Raw genomic sequence first — 20,361 nt, forward strand, 5'->3', positions numbered from 1 at the left:
ATGAAGAGCTGCGTGGATGTATGTTGATTTGGTTTTTAGAGTCTCGTATGTAAATGTAGAACTGTCATAGCTTTTCTACACAGACCATATATTTTGTAGAAGATTATTTTAGAGTGGCAGTTTTTAAAATAAAATTTGTAGCAAAACAGAATAAGGGATTTCTTTGTATCTTAATGTGGCTTTGTTAGTGTTAGAGTCAAATACAGCATAGGTTAAAAGAAGCACTGGTCTTCTAGTCCCTCCAAAGACATTGTCTCCAATGAATAGTGAAATTGTACATTCATGGTATTACATCACTATAGGAACTTCAACACTTCAGGGACATAGTAAATATCTGTGTATCTGTATATCTGTACACTTCAGGGACAGAGTAAAAAAAGTTGTTATGACTAAGCATATTACCATTCTGATGAGATATGACAAGGCTTTCAAACGTTTTGTAAATGTTTGACTAGATTTGGGAAATTTTTTTTTAAAAAAACATTTTTTATTCTGAACAGAACACTCTCTTTAGGGCCAATGGGTTAAGTCCTTAGAAGTGTGAACAAACTATTGGCTAATGGTAAGCACATAGTCTAAAAACTCATTTTTTACCCAAGTTTGATGACAAAGGTCCTATTGTTAGATATTTATTGGGAAACAGTGATAAGCATATCATCCTAGAAGGAAGTACCATTAAATTTCATGGCAACATATTACAGATGGCTGTTTAAAATAATTTTAAAAACCTTAATTAATAAAAAATATGGTATCAATAAATGTTTATTTTATAGCCCAAATTTCTGTGTGAATTTCTACAGGATTTCTTAAGATGTGTCATAATGGTTCATGGAAATGGATCAGTATGATGATTGTTAGCTAATTTTCCAAGAGAATTCCCCCTTTTTTGTCTACTTATATTTCTAATGTAATATAGAAGTTGAGTCACAGTAGTAGGTGGTTAGAAGGAATGAATCCTTGCCTGTTAAAAAAAGTAAAATTTTAGAAATATGTGGAAATAGGAAAACAGTGATTGGAGTTCTTATGATATAATATCCCAAACCATAGCTAAACACTTTTTTTAACACACTGTTGTCACTACTAGACTTCATAGATAATTCCACCCTGAAAGACAGACTTGTGAGCCTCCAGTGCCTAGAACTGTGCATTATTTTTTTTAATTTTTTTCTTTTCTTTTCTTTTCTTTTTTCTTCTCTTCTTTTCCTTCTTTCTTTTTTAAATCACTATTTTCTTGGAACTTTCTGAAATATTTTGCAAAGTCTAATTTTTGGGTTGTATTACTCAGTTACACAAAGCATAAAACTCGTCTTTGGTAAAAAAAACAACAACATTCATATTCTTTCCCTAGTTCTTAGCCTCCTGACATGTTTCAGTTGTGAAAATGAAGTACTCTATTTTTATCTGAAAATATCTGACTTGTATTTCATTGATAATCTTATATGCCACCCAATATTATACCAAGTTGGATTTTGAAAGTGTTAGTATTACCACCATACTGGTACCATTAATCATAATGAGGAAAATCACAACTATGTAATAATATGTTTATGGAATATATTATTTTAATCCAGGCTTTGCTTAGGTTATACACTAATACACTGTGTTTAGCATTAAGACTTCCTAGATTTAAGAGCCCTTAACTGTTTGGCCCTTTTTGTTGATTTAAGTTAAAAAAATATTTTTCCTTTTATGTGTACAATAGCTACAAATGAATAAAACTTCCAAGGTTATATAGCTAAGCTCAGAAAAAAAAATTATATTCGAAGATGGGAAATGCTTGGCAGGTATCCCCCCACTTTCTCTCCCTTGCTCATGGCTGACACTATTGATCATGGCCAGAAGCAGCCTCGACCTTTCCTCAAAACAGTGCTCTGGACAGCCACAGTCAGTCAGGCATGGCTTGGGGAATAAAGCAATCCATTATTACAGATAGAGATAGAATATGACATCTTCTCATCCATGAATCTCTCCCATCTGTATCTATAAACCAAAATGGATCTACTACATACAAATTAAATTGAAGGAAATGAGCTCATAGCTTGTAAGAAAGAAAATGGAGGGGCAAGTTCACCCAAAAGTTTTTTTATCTTTATTTTTCTATATTGTTTTGGATCTAGAGAACCAGAGAAAGTGTGTTCTTTTATGAGGCAATCAGTTTTGGGAAGGGAAGTTCGCGAAGATTCTGGCCTCAGGAATTCCTTCCCACAGGAAATGTGGCCTTGCAAACTGAAGGGCTGGGCTACTGGATGTGGTGTAGCGTTTCCATATGTCAGGCAAACCCTGACCCAGGGCTGTTCTTCTATGGAAAACCCAGGCTGGCTAAGAATAGAAATATCCTGTGTGCTAGAGAAGCTGAAAATGATTTCCTTTTGTCCTTATTTATTCAGTTTTAAGGATAGCTTCCCTTTATAGTTTATATATTCTTGATTGTAAGTTCACCTGTGGCCTGTTGACAATCATTAAAAATTGAAAACAACTATGAAATTTGAGACTCTTTTTGTGTCTGTGGGAGAAGTAGGATAAACTTACTAGGAAAAGATTATAGTACTTGACCTATACCAAAAAATCCAAAGCAAACAAACCATAATGTCAAGGTATTGAACCTGTAAGTTTCACAAACAAGAGTTGACATGGCTTCTCATTGAATCCCAGGAATATCCATACCATGCCTAGCAAAACATAAGTTCTCTGTCTTGGTCAGCATGGGCTGCCATAAAAAAATACTATGGATTTAGTGGCTTAAACAACAGAAGTTTATTTTCTCATAGTTCTGAAGGCTAGAAGTGTGAGATCAAGGTGCCAGCATGGTTGGGTTCTGTTAACACCTCTTTTTCTGGTTTTCATATGGCAGCCTTCTTGCTGTGATCTCACATGACCTTTCATTGGTATGTGTACTGGGAAAGAAAAAGAGCTCTCTCTCTTTCTTTCTCTTGTAAGACCACTGATCTTATCATGAGATAATCTCTCACACTTATTTAACCTAATGACTTTCCTAAGGCCTCTGACCCTCACCTCTTCATTTAACCCTATTATGTTCCTGAGACCTCATCTCCAAATATAATCTCATTGTTGTTGGTTAGGGCTTCAACATGTGAATTTGAGGGAAATATAGACATTCAGTCTATAAAACTCTCAAAGCTTAACTGTTGATTGGTTGATCTTAAAAAAACATGAGTTTTAAGTTTTACTAAAACCCCAATAAATGGTCTGAGAAATATATAAGGTTTTCTACTAAGATAATAGGGTGATTAAAAAAAAAACTGTTAGAATTTAAGAGGGTACTTTAAGATTATAGTAAGGTGATCAGATATAAGCCAATATATAAAAATCATTGGCTTTCTTGATATTAACAATAATCAACTAGAAAGCATAGTAAGTTGGGTTTCATTCATAATAGCAATAAAGTTCATTTTATATTTAGAGTAAATAGGAAATCTGCCAGACTTTTATGAATAGGGTATAAAAACCTACATAAATAAAGTGCTATTCCATATTTTTCAATGGGAGGACTCAACAATATCAAGATGCTGACGAGCTGGCTCTCAAATACATAATTGGAGAAAGAACAGCAATGCTTAGTAAATCAAATTTTTAAAGAAGAGACTGGTGGGGGGCACCTGGGTGGCTTAGTGGGTTAAAGCCTCTGCCTTCGGCTCGGTCATGATCCCAGGGTCCTGGAATCGAGCCCTGCAGTGGGCTCTCTGCTCAGTGGGGAGTCTGCTTCCTCCTCTCTCTCTGCCTGCCCCTCTACCTACTTGTGATCTCTCTATCAAATAAATAAATAAATTAAATCTTTTTAAAAAAAAAAAAGAGAGAGAGAATGATGGTATTTGGCCTACATAAGTTCTCTGTCTTGGTCAGCATGGGCTGCCATAAAAAAATACTATGGACTTAGTGGCTTAAACAACAGAAGTTTATTTTCTCATAGTTCTGAAGGCTAGAAGTGTGAGATCAAGGTGCCAGCATGGTTGGGTTCTGTTAACACCTCTTTTTCTGGTTTTCATATGGCAGCCTTCTTGCTGTGATCTCACATGGCCTAATCAGAACATAATGTAAAGAGATATAGACAGTATACTTTGGCACATGAGTAGACAAACACATTAACAGAAAAAAATAGAATGGAAATACAAGAATATACAGGAATGTAGTTTATAGTAAAAGTGTCATTTCTAATTAGTAAAGGTGTTCAGACTTCTCACTGAATTGCGTTATGACAGCAGGCTATCCTTTCAGGGGAAAAATTGAACTCATCTCACATTATAAGCAAAAATCTATTTTGGAGATATTATTGAGAATAAATCTTAAAAACAAATTACAAGAGTATTTAAAGGAAATGTAGAGAGGCTCCTGGGTGGCTCAGTGGGTTAAAGGAAATGTAAAAAAAGTTTTTATAACTCTCAGAATTGGGAAAGCTTTCCTAAGTAATACACAAAAATCATAAATCATATAAGAAAGTATTGTAACTTCAATCTCATAAAAACAACATACAAAAAACGATAATAAAAATGGAGTTAAACAATAAGCTACGGACTGGGGAAATATTTACAACATATATAAAGGATTAGCAATATGCAGAGTGACTACATATGAATATGCAAAACACAAAGAACCAAATAAATGGTGGACAAAAGACACAAAGGACCATTTACAGAAGAAATACATATGACCAAAGCATGTGTAAATTAGATAATATTTACCAAAATTTAAAATAAGCCTAATCTTTGGCCTTGCAATCTATTTCTAGGAATCTACCCCACAGAAATATTCACTCATGGTCAGTAAAATATATTTAAAAAGGGTATTCTCTTTTATAATAGCAAATACGATCAACAAAAGAGAGCAAATAAAACATAGACCCTTCCATTATTATAAAGAAAGAGCCAGATCTTTATCTACTTAAAACTAAATTATAGAGTTCTTTAAGACCAAGTGAGGGGTGTCTGGGTGGCTCAGTTGGTTAAGCATCTCATCTGCCTTCTGGGCCCAGGTCATAATCCCAGTGTCCTGGGATCTAGCCCTAAGCTCCTGCTCAGAAGGGAGTCTGCTTCTCCCTCTCCCTTTTCTCCCTTTGCCCCTCTTCTCCACTCATGCTCTCTCTCTAGCTCTGCTTTCTCTCTCAAATAAATAAATAAAATCTTTTTTTTTTTTTTAAAGACGCAAGTGGAAAGAATTTGCCATATCCTAATAGAATCATATGTAAATATGTATGGCCCATATATATATTAGTACATGTGTCTCTATATTTTTTATTCCATGTGCTTTTGTGTGGATTGACTGTTCTGTGAGAACATATTTATGTGCTTTTTGTTCAGCCAAAAAAATTTTTCTTTTAAATCAAAGGGAAGTCTGTTTAGGGAAGGTCAAGCATGGTGGCTCAAGCTCTTCCTCACATGATAGAGGACTCCTTTCAGGGGGGTGAGAATCACATGTCTGTCACTAACATGGTTTGGGCTTCTCTCTACTTACATTTTCTCTTGACCTCGGGCTATGCTGCCAATTTTTATTTTTTTGGGGGTGGTGTAGAAATGAAGGTAAAAAGAAGTTCTTTAAGACTATTGAGATTCTTGCTATGAAAAAGTTGCATTATTGGAAGGGGTTTTAGATGTGATCTAATGCAGCTTCCAAGCTTTACGTGGAATTCTGATTTCCGAGATAGCCAGGAAACTTTAATGGGAATTTCATATTTCTCATGCTTAGTCACATCCCCTTATCCAGAAATGTGTAAAATTTTTACCACTGAAAACAAGTTGAGGTGGTACTACTCCTCTAACTTTTAAGCAGATAATGTAACAAGACAAAAAGGCAATTTCATTCAAAGGAATACAAATTAAAAGGTGTATTTCAGCAGACAAATTATTACGGTGATGCCCTCTGACAAGCTACAAAAAGTGTTTTTCAGTGTTACTTTAATTCTCTATATTAGGACTTTTTATTTATTTATTTATTTATAAAAGATTTTATTTATTTAATTGAGAGAGATCACAAGCAGACAGAGAGGCAGGCAGAGAGAGAGGAGGAAGCAGGCTCCCTACTGAGCAGAGAGCCCGATGTGGGGCTCGATCCCGGGACTCCGAGTTCACGACCCGAGCCGAAGGCAGAGGCTCAACCCGCTGAGCCACCCAGGCGCCCCTATATTAGGACTTTTTAATCCATAAATTCTGTTGTATTACCTTCCAACAGCTCTTACCAACACTGGTCTGGTTGGTTTATCTTCATTGGTCAAATCATTAGAAAGAGGTAGTTGGGAAAGTTACTATGTTTAAGCCATGTAATATTCCTGTGTGTCCTAAGAGTCCTTCACGAAACTCACTTGTTTCCTTAGAATATTGGCAAGGAAAAGCTAGACACCTCTCCTTCCAATTTGATATTTTTTGTTTTTATTGAGTACACTGCTTTTCCAATAATGTGCCCAATACCTTTGCTCAGAGCTTATCTGATTTGCATTCAGCTAAACTGTGTCTGTGTTCTCAGGTGGTATCCCTATAGAGACCACTTCCCCACTTTTTTATCTCCATTGTCCTTTGGCTTCTAATCGGATGGACTGTAGTTTTATGAGATCAAATAGGCTACAGCAAACCCGGCTGAGCTCTTGAGTGACTTTCATTTTGTCCTTGACTGAAGAATTTGCAAAGTGCAAAAGTCATTGTCAAGTAATGATTCCTTCCTGGAGCTCTAAGCTGGCTTTCTATGGGAGCCTGTGTTCCATTCTAACTGAGCTTTGCAAGCTATTAATTCCAACTGAAGCTCGGACCCTTGAGACACATGGGAGAATGACTCTTCCAACATCTCCTGTCATCCACATATATTCTGAGCATGCATAAGAACCTTGAACTCCTGGACACAAGCAAGATCAGTGTAATAATTCTGTAACTTTAAAATGTAGGGTTTTTAATTTTTAAAAATTTCATATAAAACTGAAAGTCACTGTGCTGGAAATGTTCTTTACTTTTTAAAGTTCTTTAATGTTATATTATCTTTATATGTTTACAATGGAAAGAAATGATCCTACTGGCTGCCAGTGAATGAGGGAGAGCAGAGCAGAGCTGAAGAAATAAGAGCTAATATTCAGCACAAGTTTCTATAGTCTTGTTTGTTTGATGTGGTGGCTGTTGAGCTTACAGAAATACACCTTCTGTTTATACTTCCAAGTGTTCCTTTTATCTTTAGATAAAAGTGTACAAGGGAAGTTGCTAAAATTAGTCCACCTTTTGGGCCCAGGCCACAATTAAACTTAGATGTAAAAGAGATCAAAGCATTTCCATTCTGATCCGAATAGCTGCAGCCCAGCGTGTAGCTGGTGGCAATATGAAATGACTAAACACTTTCTGCTTTGGAACATCTAAGCTATATAGATCTTCCTCAACTTATGATGGGGTTACGTCCCCATTCCCCATCATAAGTTGAAAATACTGTAAGTTGAAATTGCATTTAATACACAAAAACCTACTGGACATCATAGCTTAGCCTAGCCTAACTTAAACATGATCAGAACACTTACATTAGGCCACAGTTGGGCAAAATCATGTAACACAAAGCCTGTTTCATCATAATGTTTTGAATATCTCATGTAATTTATTGAATATGTACTAAAAGTGAAAGCCAGAATGGTTGTAAAGGAACAGAATCATTGGGAGCTGTGGCTCACTGCCACTGCCTAGCATCCCAAGAAAGGACCATATTGCAATCCCTGGAAAAGATCAAATTTAAAAATTCAAAGTATGGTTTCGAGTGGATGTGTATTGCTTGTGCACCATGGTAAAGTAAAAAACTTGCAAGTCAAATAATTGTTCAGTGAGGGGATGTCTGTATATTCCAGACTGCTGGGCACCAAAAAGAATGCATGTCTGCTTTGGAAGTGACTGCTTGCTTTTCAGGATCTGACAAAGAAACTCCTGTTTAGACCTCAGTTTAGAACCTAGCCGAAAGCGCCCAGGTACTCCTGAAGGCTGCCTCAGGGGATCCCTGCAGATGGAAGTTTCTCTCCTTTCCCCGGTAGAAGTGGAGTTGATATTTTGCATGGTTTTTCTATGCTTCTTTTAGGTGAAGCCCAACAGTTGATGCTGCCTCAACACCTTTTCAAGATAATAGCATCTCCCCCTTCTCCTCCCTTTTTAATATTGCTTTTAGGTTCTGAGCTTGGCAAAGCCTTATTAGACTGGTGTCTTCTGAGGACTTGGGAACAGACAGAAGACTTTTGGTCTCTGAGCAGGAGTAGGGTCACTAAGTTATTTATTATGCAAACCATTTTTGTGAGTGAAAGGGGGATTTTTAGTAATTTAACCTGAACAACTGGAATAAAGTGAGACTCTGTGGGCTTATTCGGATATATGGAGCCCTCGTGCATATGGGTGAGTTCTTTGCTAGAGCCTCAATTCTAATGCTTCTTTTCCTGTACAAGACTGGGCATTTTCTAGTCACTCCTTTTGATTATTATAGACAATCATTTTCTGTGTTTAATAGCAAACATAGCAATAAGAAAACAAAAAATTTCCATATGACTCAGAACACAGCCCCCTTGTTAAATAATATAGCTCCAGAATAGATTTTGTTGCAAAGAAAATGTTCTGTACAAATTCTTTAAGGAAGTCTTTCAAACGGTTTTTTTGTTTTTTGGGTTTTTCTTTCTTTCTTTCTTTTTTTTTTTTTTTTTATAGGATGCCACCACCCACTACACTATTTACAAAGAAAGCCTTGAAGGGAAGAGGCAGACCCTTCAGGCCATTTCTAGCAAAGAGTTGTACATTCAGTACCAACAACACAGAAACGCTGTTGTAACTACACCCAAACCATTTCTTGTGTCCAACATATTTTTGTCTTCAGACTGCAGTTGGATGGCTGTTTCCTTTCTGTTTGTTTTACCACTTCCCTTCTAAATTTTTTGCATCATCCTGGAGATTTTCCCAAGTTGTGGTCTGTCTGCTGGAGGGCCACATTCCTCTGACTCGTGGCATTAAGTTGTGTCGCCATGGCAAGGCTTGTTTATCAGAAGGGAGTATTTCATAGGATGGGCACCTCTCAAAATAATTTCACCTTTCTTTCCTCCTCTTCACATACTCAGATATTCTGAGACAGCAGCCCAGATATGGCTTTCTCTAATCATAAACTACATTCCTAGAGTGTGAACTTCACTTTGCTCTGCTTTTAAGATAGGGAAATATTTGGCTCTGTTTATTTCTTTCAAACTGGGCAGTGCCCTTGACTGCTATGACTAATCCACTTGTCAGGGCTGGAATCTGCTAACAGTTCTTTACCCCAGGTAGATCACATTGCTTGAACTTGTGAAGCAAAAATGCCGCAGAGGCCAAAGGGTGAATTTGCGGTGCTTGGAGCCCATCCTCTGTTGACCGTGAGGATTTTTTTCCCCGAGAGAAGGAAAGCTTAGTCAGAACCTGACAGTTCTTGCTGCCTCACATTCCTGCAGAGGAACCAGCTTGGGGAGAGATAAGAGCTCTGGGTTGACACCCTGATTATGCCTACCTTTTTATTTGTTAAATGTGGAAATTGACTTCATCCAATTAATAAGTGCAGGAAACAGTTTTTGTTTTCTCTTTGTAGGAAAACATGAAGTAACGGTTTTATCTTAATTTGTCAGGCATTGCCCAAGAGACTACAGCCATGTGGGCTGGTGGCCAAAATATCGCTCTAAGTCCCAAGTATTAACACCCAGATATAAAAAGAATGCTAATTGGTTTTCCAGCTGAAAAATAATAAGGTACTAGTGCCAAAAATGCTGTATGGCATGGAAACCCCAAGTTTATACAATAGGGCCTGATTGCAATCTGGGGGCTCCATTTGTACTCATATGTAGCACTAAACAAAGGGAGGTGTTGCGCTCCTCTGTCTTTGTAGAAAGCCTCTGCTCCAGATCTCAGCCTGGTGTTGCACCAGGCTTCCCACAGTCTTCCTGCCAATTCTCCAAGTTTTTTCCTGGCTGCCATTCAGGAAAGTACAGCTCCGTTTGTAGGATGGAAAGTTAAAAAGGCCTTGCTTGGATACGCTGAAATATATACAAACACTGCTTGACGTATGGAGTGGGCTGGTTTTGTACAGGCCGCTCCTGCCTGCATTCTAAGGAAAGAGAACAAGAGACTTGAAAAAGTGATTTCAGTTAAATGATAGAGATAATACATAGAAGAAAAAAGCATTTTTTAAGAAAATGAATTCAGCATTCCCCTTGATCCTGATAATTACCCACTTTAGTTTCCACATTGATAAAATGTCCGCTAACCTCTTAAGAGCACATTCAGTTTGGACCATCTCTAACTTAAGGACCGGGTTTAGCACAGAGAGAAGATACTGGATGTAGATATTCTAGAGAGCAGATCAGTAGAAGTGAGCTGGTGAGAGTCACTCTTGGGATCTTCGGAGCACGGGCTGGTCCAGGGCTGGTATTCTGATACATTTTGGTTAATTGCCAGCATTGCCCCCTGGCCATACACCTTGACTCTATGTCTATATTACTGATGGAAAAGTGCTGAACTGAAAGGTTTCCTAATACTTAGAACCCTGTTCTCATTATTTCCAGTTGATGGTAAAACTACCACAAACTTCAAAGATAAACATTTATCTAATATTATCCAAAATGCATTTTTAAAAAGATCTATTTATTTATTTTAGAGAGAGAGAGAGAGAAAGTGTGTGTGTGTGTGTGTGTGTGTGTGTATGTGTGTTTGTGCTAGTGGGCCCAGGGGCAGATGGAGAGGGATGAGGAGAGAATCTCAAGAGACTCCCTGCTGAACAGAGAGCCCAATGTGGGGCTCCATTTCACAACTCTGGGATCATGACCTGAGCCAAAATCAAGAGTCAGTCGCTTAACTGACTGAGCCATCCAGGCCCCCATCAATGTTTTTCTTTTATTACTCTTTGTTATTTTTTAGTGCATTTCCCCCTAGAATAGTTAGGCAGAATGGGATGTATTTAAAGGTTTAGAAAACATTTGATTTAAAAGTATAGAGCGTCAGGATGTTTTACCTGCAGGAGAAACCAAGAAATAGAGGAATATTGAGCTAACGTTACTGGCCTTTAACTTAGTTCATTCCCACTAAGGTCAGGAACTTTCCAGTGTCCTCCATCTTTCCATGTAGGCATCAGGCTCCTTCGGTACATTCCTGCATCTGTGACTTTGTGCTTGCTCTTTGTCTCACCTGGAGTAGGCTCTATTCTCTTCTTCTTTTAGATTCCAGTTCAGTTCCACCCAGTCTGTGAAACCTTCCAAACCACTCCAGTGCCCTTAGGTTTCCCATTTATGTGAACTCTTACTGCTCTTACTATGTTCATGAAACCAGGTTAGGATGTGGACGACTCACAGATTAGATGGGAAGTGAACTGGGACCCAGAATAGAAAATGGAGAAAAGAGAGGTTTTTTTTTATTACAAGGTATAGAGACCCACTCAATTAACTCAAAATAAGGACAACGTGTTGTGAACCCACACAGTCCAAAAAATGGGCCTTGCAGGATATGAACTGGAACCTCCCAGAAAGCTAGGCCACTCTCTTCCTGACTCTCAGGGTCATATACTACCACCCTGATGCTTTCCCAGGAATACTTACTTTCACATTCTTTCCTTTTGTCTCTCCCACACTTCCCTCTGTTATCATTTCCACTTTCTTTCAGCTCAACTATGCTCAAATAACTGAATTAGGCTTTTAGAAACTTAATTCTGAACCTCAAGACATTCGGTCATCTCATCTTGTACTATATATCCAGTCCTCTGTTTGATCAGTGTGGTTGTCCAGGGCAGGGGTTTTTGATAAAACAGCTGCCTAAGCCCACTCCCGTGGCAGCCTATAGGTGAAAAAGTTTCAGGGAAGAGGGAAACAAGTAGGTATGCACTCCAAAAGATATTCATTGCCTTCGGAGTTGTATTATTTCCCAAAGCAAAGGCCTAAAGGGCAAGGGGTAAATTACATGTTGCTTGCATCCATCGCTGTGTTTAGCACAGAGCTATTCATCTGCCACAGTGAGTCACAACCTTGGCTATACAACAGAATCACCTGGGAAACTTTTAGGAACATTTCAGCTTTCAGTGCTCCCCTTCGCCACCATCAGAGATTCTGATTTCATTGGTTGGGATCATGACCCAGACACCAGGGGCTGCTGTGCTTTCCAGATGTCAGACTTAACTCTTAGTGAGGTCAGGGCCATGGAAAACATTACTCTGAGGACTGAAAAAGTGATTGGCCTCCTAACTGAAAACAAAAAGCTTAAAATTCTTGCTTGGCCTTTTTAGAAGGCTAACTGTAATTACATGCATATTATCTAAGGTGGGAGAAATGCCAGTAATATGGGTAACTTTTTAGAAAGAGACATTAAACTTTCTGATTTTATATTTTAAAAATTCTCTCCATTCTTATAACCAGTATCATCAAATGTGGTAGTCAGTGGTTATTTCTGCAAGGCTTTTTGAACACATCTTCAAAATGCAGTCCTATTCCTGGATTCTTTGAAAACAGGGTCTTATAATTAGGAAAATTTAAGATTTATTAAATTCTGAATTGATGACAATTCAGAGTCCCCCCTCAAATGACAATTGTTTTAGTTTCTTCAGTGGCAACTCTGAAATTGGCATTGATAGATTTAGACTTACTTAAACAAACTTTCCTTTAGAATAACAAGTAGCTAATTTATTGCAGACACTAGATGGAAATGCTCTTTCAGAGTACTCTTTATAGTACGCTTGTGGCTGCCAAGGTTTGTCTTAGGCTTTAGAATCACTCGATGTGGTTGAGTACTTGGAGAATTCCTTGAAAGTAGTAGTTTCTGGAGCCCTTCAATACAATCAGGGAAACCAAGAAGATATTCCAAGCTAAACTGGTTCAAGTAAATTGATTCAATTGTTTTTTCCCGAGGGAATAAAATTGCCTTTTCTGCCAAGTATCTCTGGGATCACCTTGGCATATTGGTTAACAACCTCTGGAAGTCAAGTCACCCTCATCTTGATTAGGCACTGATTTTTGAATAAAATGTGATTCATCTGCTTTTACACTTCTTATCCCAATTTCCTTCTCTGTAAAGGAGATATTTTTTCCCCCTAATTAACTTGCAGTACTCTTAAGAAAGGCAAATTTTAATGTTGACTTCTTTGGCAAAGGGCCTCAAAAGAGAGAACTATGGAAAACATGATTACCAATTTTTGATCCAACATAACCAGACTCCATTTCCCTCTTGTGTTATAGCATAGACCAGTGTAGTACCAACACTTAGTTATCCTAGAGCATCTTGTGCTGGACTCTCTGGATGTGAAGATCCCTTCTTGGACTTACCACCATGTGTCCAATGGTCAATAATGGGAATTGTGATGTTAGTTATTAAATTTCCTTTAGGAGTGATGCAAATGTCTTCCCTTTCTTTCTAGCAAGATATTGGCTTTGCCAGAGAAGGAGCAGAGATATCACCCTTGCAAGTTAAACAGAGGTTAGTGTGTCTGCACTGATTGGCAGGGACTCTGGAATATGCATTCCCATGCAGTAGACCCTGCTGACCATCATGGCAAGAAAGCTGTGCTTGATTGATGCACCCAGTCATTAAATAAGAAACCGTGTCCTTACTTACTATGAATTCTGCAGACTTGTCATTTGGCAAGGTTGACTCTAGGACTTTTGTATATGTTGCATTTGATCCCAAATCAAATAGCCTAAATAGAAAGTCATAAAAAGTTTCATTGCAAATTCCTTTTATAATACTATTCTGCTAATAGATCATTGAAATAATCCTTTGAGTTGTAATGCACACAGATGGCACCATTCAGCACTACAAACATCTTGCTAGTTCTGTGTTGAAATATAATTCCAAAAAATTTTTTGATTATCATTGATGACAGGTATTCTTTTTAGTAACCCATGAGACTGTCAAGTATGCTCATGAAGCAGGAACAAAGGGCAGAATATAAGATCTGTTATGGGTTCCACAAACTTTTCAGAGAACAACATGCTTTTTCTTTTAAGGAATTTTGATTTTGTTGCCTAGAGATATGAATTCTTGTTATCATGTCACTCCCAGTGAGCACACTTCCAAAGAAAAAACTTTCAATATGTCCCCTGAAGAGCATTTTTATTTTTTTTTAAAGATTTTATTTATTTGACAGATAGAGATCACAAGTAGTAGGCAGACAGGCAGGCAGAGAGAGGAGGAAGCAGGTTCCCTGCTGAGCAGAGAGCCGGAGGACGCGGGACTCTACCCCAGAACCCTGAGATCATGACCTGAGCCAAAGGCAGAGGCTTAACCCACTGAGCCATCCAGGTGCCCCCTGAAGAGCATTTTAAATGCCGGCTTTACTTGGGTATTAAGGTGGAGGTTGTACTCAATTGTTTTCCAGCATTTTTGGCTGCCAAGCTTAATTTTGAAGAGGAGCTTCTCATTATTTCCTCCCTTCCTCTGACCCGTCCTCTGATCCATCCATCCTTCCTTCCAGCCATCCTTTCTTTCTTCCTTCCTTCTCTCCCTTTCTTCATTTCTTCCTTCAACAAAATTTTTAAATTATCTACTTTATGAAGGGCTTCTGATGAAGATACAGGTATTAAAACGTGATCCTGGTCAGAAAACTTCCTTTTTGTGAGGAGGGAGTGGAGACATAAAGAGGACAAACATTCTGTCTGATAAGAATTATATCCATTTTGTTGTGGGTAAGTGTAGTTAGACTCCTAAGTCATCCTGGATAGCGTGGGGGCAGTCTGGAATGGAAAGGCAGAGTGTTGGTAAAGTTATCCTGGAGAAGGTAACTTTGAGTCTCTTTGGCAAGTGGAAGAGAGCCTGTTTCAGGATGTGGGTTGGAGAAAAGAAGAAGACAAGCAATGGGACTAAAGGCAAGAGAGGGTGTGACTTGTGGCAGTGGCAAAGAGTACTGCATTATTAGAATATAGGGTACTTGGGCTGTGGGGTAGAGGACAAGAAGTGACTCTAGTGAGATTGGAAGAAACTAAATCAGGAATAGTGACACATTTTTATTACAGATTTAGAATTTTCCTAAAGAAGTATGAGAACATTAAGCAATTTTAACATTTAGATCTTTCTTGTTACCCAGATCATTCTAGTGATGTGTAGAACATAGACCAGATGGTGAGATGGAAGATAAAGAGATCTATTAGAAGGCAATTGCTGTAGTCCAAGGTAGAAATGATGGGTGTCTGACCTAAGGCAATTCCAGTGTGGTAGAGAAGAGGGGATAAATTAAGAGAATTTTAAAAGGTACAATTAACAGGACTTATGCTTAAATAGATTTGGTGAAGAAAAAATCACAAACATCCTTCACAAGGTCCCCATTTTGGTATAGACCATCTATTCCAGATACATCTAAAGTCACTGGAAATCAAGCCAGAGGAATTCAACCTGAAAAACTATAATCAATATAACTATCATTGAACACATAATCCCATGACACATACATCATGCCCCTTCTGCTATGTCATTGCTTGCTGAAGACCTTGTTGGAGATTCCCTCAAGTTAACTTTTGAGTTTTGTCCTGAAAAAATACTCTCTAAACAACTGTTGGAGATATCAAAATCTATCTAGTATAGAGACTCAGAATTATTTTTCATATACTTTTTCCTGTATAGGTAATTTCTCCTTTTTCAAATTTTATCATAAACTATGCATTTTTAACAATTATTTCCTTAACAAAGACACTTGTCTAATAAGTCATGGCAGCGATCATAATTTGACCTACTCACAGAACCGCCCCTTATCAGTTGTTTTCCTCTAACTAATTAAAAAAACTAAAATATTATTTTGGTTTCTAAATTTCCATTCTAGTGCTTTATTTTCTTCCCATTTTGCAAGAGCAGATATGTACATGTGCTGGAGAGGGCTGCCACTGAACTGTAGACTATTCTTGTTGAGCCCTAGAGAGATTCCTTGCTCAGAGCATGGGGAAGGTAGGTAGGAAAATGGTGATTGGTCACTTGACTGTCTGGGGACAAGCTAAGCCAATTGGCAAGTCTTCCCTTGGAAGAGTGAATGGTAGTATGATTTAGTACCCCCATTCTAAAACCCAAGTTGTAGCTGTCTAGAGAAATGGAACAATGAACCTGAGGAGGACTATTGTTTCTTAATTGTTTATTAAGGAGTCATCATTTGCATAACTTCAATGAAGCCCTGAGCAAGAGTGTAAGGGAGAAAATGCTGCTGTCCCCCAGAATGGCTGTTGAGAAACTCAAGAGGCTCAGTCTAGGCTGTGATTCTAGATTTTGCAGCCTTCAAGCTAATGTATTTTATGTATAACTCTTAGCCAGCTCAGTTATCTGTTCCCCAAGCCCCAGAAAAATGGGAAGCAAGTTAGAGGCAGGTATTCTGGCAAGAGCAGACAGATTTGAGAACTGACAACCTGATAGCGAAGGAAAGGCTTAAAAATGGAAAGTTGGTGCAGAATTTTACTCTGCTTTATAGCATTGTGCAAGAAAAGAGACATAAAGTTATGGACCAGTGTTATCAAGGAAAATTAAATTATGACATGTTTTTTCATCACAATTTGTTAAATAAACAGGTTAGGAATGCAAAGGTTTTCATTGCTTGAAGAATTAATAACATAAGATACGGTTGTTTCTCTTATGGTTTCTGCTATGAAGCCTTGTAAGGAAGTCACTAAGAGACCATGAAAATGAATATATCTCTTTTATGAGTTCTGTCAGAACTGCCCATCTCACTCTCTAGTTACCACCTTACTTCCTTTCTCAACTGTTATTCTCACAACACACTATTTACTTTTCTTCAGCTCCTGTGTTGGTAGCTGCAAAGTCTATTGCTATGGTTTAAATATTCACATATTGGAAACATAACACCCCAAAGATGATGGTATTGGAGGTAGGGAGTTTGGGAGGTTCCTAAGTCATGAGGTTAGGGCCCTCATAATGGGGTTAGTGACTTATAAAGGAAACTCAGAGAAATCTCTTGCCTCTTTCACAATGCAGGGATATGAGTCTGTAGCCCTGAAGAGGGTCCTTACCTAACTATGCTGACACCCCAAACTTGAACTTCCAGCCTCTAGAACTGTGAGAAATAAATTTCTGTTGTTGATAAGCCACCCAGTATATGGTATTTTGGTACAGCAGTACCAAAATTTTGGTACAGCAGCCTTAGTGACTAAGACACTAACCATTTTCCAAATGGTCAAAAATGGTAAAGGAAATCATTATTGTTCTCTCCTTTCAATTCTTTTTTTTTTTTTTTTTACAATTCTTTTTAATATTTCATTGGTATAGAATAAATAGTTGCCACAAAGGCAAAAGAATGAGAAATAAACGAAAATATTCAAGGACATTCACAACGTTTTCAGAGGAGATTAAAATGCTGAGAGAAATTAAGAGACCTGAATTTAAAATTTTGTAATAATTATTAATAACTTAATAACTAACTTTACTGGAATGGATAAAACTTTGCTCTGAAAGTCAACTATATAAAAAGTAACCCCTTCTAAATTCTCATAAATCGTATAACTCTACTTTTGTGGCATATATTTCTACCACAGATTTTGTGGTTGAATTTTAAGTTAACATATCATTTTACTCAGAAATCTTAATTCCGTAGAAACAAAGAACTTGGAGCACCTGGGTAGCTCAGTCCATTACGCATCTGCCTTCAGCTCAGGTCATGATCCCGAGTGCCACATCAGGCTCCCTGCTCGGTGGGGTGTCTGCTCTTCCCTCTCCCTCTGCCTCTCCCCAGCTTGTGCTCTCTTTTGCTCATGCTCTCTCCCTTATGCTCTTTCTCAAATAAATAAATACAATCCTAACAAAAAACAACAACAAAGAACTTGACTTGAAGTTGCAAATATACATTTAGAAATGACATAACTGCTATGGAATGAATTTTGTATGCGTGATCCTTGCAGATGCCTGAAGCAGAAGGGATCATAATTAATTCATATGAATATCACTCTTTTATTGGGTTGAGTTCCCACTTAAAAGTCTGGGAAAAATCTCTTCACTGGTCAGTCAGTCCAGGAAGTTGTCATCAGCTTGCAATTTGGAGGCTTAACCAATGTGTCAAAATGTCAGAAAGAAGCCTTGTCAGAGAAAAGAACACTAACAAGTACTATGGTTAGTTACTGGTTACTCCCAAGTGACATGCTCACTATATGCTTACTTCTGCAGGTTCTGTTCAGGACATTTTTCTAATTCTAATTCAGGGTTTCTCAGTTCAGCACTATTGATATTTTAGAGTAAAAACCTCTGTGTATTGTGGGGCTACTGAATGCATTCTAGGATAGTTAGCAATATCCTTGGACTCCACCCATAGATTCTAGCAGCATTTTCTAGTATTGATAACCAGAAATGTCTTCCAACATTAAGAAATGTACCAGGTGTGTGTGTGTGTGTGTGTGTGTGTGTGTGTGTGTGTGTGTGTGTATTAGGGGAGGGAAGATGGAGAGGTAGAGGGAAAGGCAAATTAAACCTCAGTAGAAAATCACTGCCCAAATCATAACCCTAACAAACTGAATTAACATGCTGTTATTGCTCTTGAACCATAATATCCCAGAAGAGTTTGTGCAGTTGAGATAGTAAAAAGAACACTGCTCTCTAAGCTGTTCTGTTCTTCATGATTATAACTTCATTACCTGTAAAATATCCTGGTTGTATTAGGCCCAAGGAATCCAGATGGGGATTTGATGTCTGCTCACAGAATAGCATATTTCTCTTGCTGAAATTTCTTTTCTCTCCTTTGGATTTAAGTCTTTGTGTAACTGATTCTGCACCCAGTTAGGTGTAAGGAGAACATGCAACTGGTTCATCCAGATCCGTCCTGGGGCACACCTATTAGCCAGGATCATTGTTATTAGAACCCATTGTCAGTCCCGAACTGTCCTGGTTTGGATGATAAATCAGGCGCCTTTTTCTGCCACTCTGGGGTAAAAATATGTTTCTTTTTATTCTACCAAAGAAAAAAAAAAAAAAAAAGGAATGAAATTCAGTTTTAAATGGAATGTTTGGGAAGTACATTTACTTTTCTCCTCTGCCATTTTCCCATTTCATTAACCCAGGGAGAAAATCACTTAGGATAGAAGAGTGCTCCTGATAGATCCAGCAGGCTGAATACATATCTGGATGGCAGAAGAAGTTAAATAATTTCTGATAGATGAAACTGAATACCTCTAGTATCAGCTCACAACTTGCAGAAGAGAAGGTGGCCTCAGGGCTGTTGCCCTTCTTTCTGACAGGCCTCTGTAGAGTTTCCACACCCCCTCAACCACAGTTCTGCCAGGTAGAATTGGGAAGTGAGTGATTAATTGAAGGATTCTCCATGGAACAGCTAATTGAGTTGCAAATCTTATCAAATATAAATTGAATGGAAGCATTTATCCAATCCCCTTTAGCTCTTTCTAAATCAGAGGGGTGATCTCCAAAGAAATTGAATAGTCATCCAAAGTGCTATAGTTTCTAATACAGGTTTTGGCACATCAGAACAAATGTGGAATGATAAGGAACCCCCAACTTGCATTGCTTTCTTTCCCATTCCTTTCTAAAATGAAGACTGCCAGGGCCCCTGGGTAGCACAATCAGTTAAGCATCAACCTTCAGCTCAGATCATGATCCCAGGACCCTGGGATGGAGTCCCATGTTGGGCTCACTGCTCAGTGGGGAGTCTATTTCTCTCTTCTCCTCACTGCTCATGCTCTCTCTTGCTATCTTTCTCTCTCAAGTAAATGAATAAAATCTTAAAAAAATAAAAAAGTGAATGTGGCTATGCTAACCATAGAGAAACAGAACTTCAGGAGAAACCTGTAACAGCTACATATGTTAATCAAGTTAGTCTTTTATTTACCAGTATGAATGGCCAACCAAGGACCAACACTCATTAAGGAAAATCAGTAAGGCAAAAAGGATAATCAAAATGAACAAACAAAAAAATTTAAAACTGTTGTTGCTATTTTCAAAAAGATAGGATTAAATCTTGCAACCATAAGATAAGTTAAAGACGAGCACTTAGGGAACAAGCAAGAGTTCTTGGAAATTGAAAAATAGTTGCCTAAATTTAAAAAGTGAACAGAAACAGAAGATAAAATGAAATCAATTAAATATCTCAGATTATACAGCAAAAAAGATATAAGAGTTAACTATGGAGAATCAATTCAGGACAGTGAGCACCTATTAGGAGTTCTAGAATAAACAGAGGAAATAGAAGAATTAAAATGATCAAAGATGTAATAGAAGAAAATTATCTGATTAAAAAAAAAAACAAGTCTGCAATTTTTAAAAGCCTACAAAGTGGTAAATGGGATGACTAAAGAAAAGTCCCACCTGGACTTATCCTAGTGAAATTTCAGAAATTTAAAGACTCAAAAAGGTTATGGAGAAAAAGAGCATACTATCAATTTCTATAGTGAATAATATTACCAAAATCATGAATAATATTACCAAAATTCTAGTT

Source organism: Mustela nivalis (genome assembly GCF_964662115.1).
Source record: "Mustela nivalis genome assembly, chromosome: 12".
In the NCBI taxonomy this organism is placed as follows: Eukaryota; Metazoa; Chordata; class Mammalia; order Carnivora; family Mustelidae; genus Mustela; species Mustela nivalis.